At 38.1% G+C, this 1,219-nt stretch overlaps 1 long non-coding RNA gene across 1 annotated transcript in view; it reads left to right on the top strand.

Annotated features, from left to right (window-relative positions):
• Nucleotides 1-1,210, top strand: part of LOC109968878 (uncharacterized) — a 13,694-nt gene extending 12,484 nt beyond the window's left edge. Inside the window, exons 2-3 of the long non-coding RNA XR_002276194.1 lie at nt 846-963; nt 1,091-1,210. This is a non-coding gene — a long non-coding RNA (uncharacterized LOC109968878). The remainder of the gene's footprint in view (nt 1-845; nt 964-1,090) is intronic.
• The last annotated feature ends 9 nt before the right edge of the window (nt 1,211-1,219 follow it).

The raw sequence follows: 1,219 nt of genomic DNA, 5'->3' as shown, positions 1-1,219 counted from the left end.
TTATTTTGAAAATCTTGCCCCATTCAAATGAATGGGAAAATTCTACTTCAGCATACTTTCAGCTAGCAAAGCCATTCAGGTGTCAAAATGTTCAGCATTTTCAGGGGGATCTTTCAACAGTCAGCATCCATACGCATTTTCTTCAGAAAATGCAATTTTCTAGTTTCTCTTTCATTTGCTGCTTTAAAGTGCCTTAGATTTTGTTACTTATTTATCTGCTTTATATTTCACTTACATTGTGTGGCATTTATGTGGATGGCAAAGTACACATTGTACAGTGTAGCATGTCCCCCCCAAGCAAGGATGACACTTTACTGGTGGTTTTGGTGTTTTATTCCTTTGTGAACCTTATGAGCTTTATGTACACCGTCCTCAACCGTAGGAGCTGAAACAAAACAAACTTTACTCTGATAAGCATTTACATACAATATACAAGAACTCCATCTGAACTGTAGTGGAGTAGAAGTATCAAGTACTGTAGTACAAAGAACAAATACCCCAAAATTTTGATCAGATTTGGAAGGTGTAGTACTGTAATATGGGGAATGCATGCTGCTTTTGAATGTCATTTCTTTAACTTCTTATTTTGAATGTCCTTTTTCCTTTTATCAGATTTCCACCTCTTCAGCTTGTTGTTGCTGAATCATTTGAATTTCTTCCTGGGATCCACAGAATCATCTTTACTGCAAAAATATATTTTCAAAGATGGTATTAAAGTCTCTCAACTTCATTTACCTTTCCTCTTGAGGACATTTTAAATAAGCTTTTGGTTGACTTTATTAGACCAGATTCTGATATCAAGGCTTTAATTTTCATGAATAAAATTTTTTCTACTTCATCTTCAGCAGAGGTCACTGGCGCTGTTCCCCACCCAACTGAAGCAGACAAACACTGAGTCTCTCTCAGCATGCTCAGCCTGTGAACTGTTGCAGATGACTTGGTGCTGCCCCCTGTTGACAGCAGGTATAAATAAAATAAGTTTAAATATTTAAAAAAACGTTTTGTGTAACTTGAGCAAAGTTTAGATTTATCTTGTGCCAGCCTTTATTATTCAGAGGCTGATTTGTGTCTTGACATTGGCTTTCTACAGGGCATAGCTGACATAGGGGCGTCTGTGGTTCAGGAGGTAGGATGGGTTGACACCTAACCTGAAGCTTGGCAGGTCAGTTCTGAGCTTCTCCAGTCTACATGCCAAAGTGTCCTTGAGCACGACACTGAA

This window comes from Monopterus albus, unplaced genomic scaffold, assembly GCF_001952655.1.
Source record: "Monopterus albus unplaced genomic scaffold, M_albus_1.0 scaffold165.1, whole genome shotgun sequence".
Classification (NCBI taxonomy): Eukaryota; Metazoa; Chordata; class Actinopteri; order Synbranchiformes; family Synbranchidae; genus Monopterus; species Monopterus albus.
The sequence above is the reverse complement of the archived record's forward strand: the minus strand, read 5'-3'. Positions and strand labels throughout refer to the sequence as shown.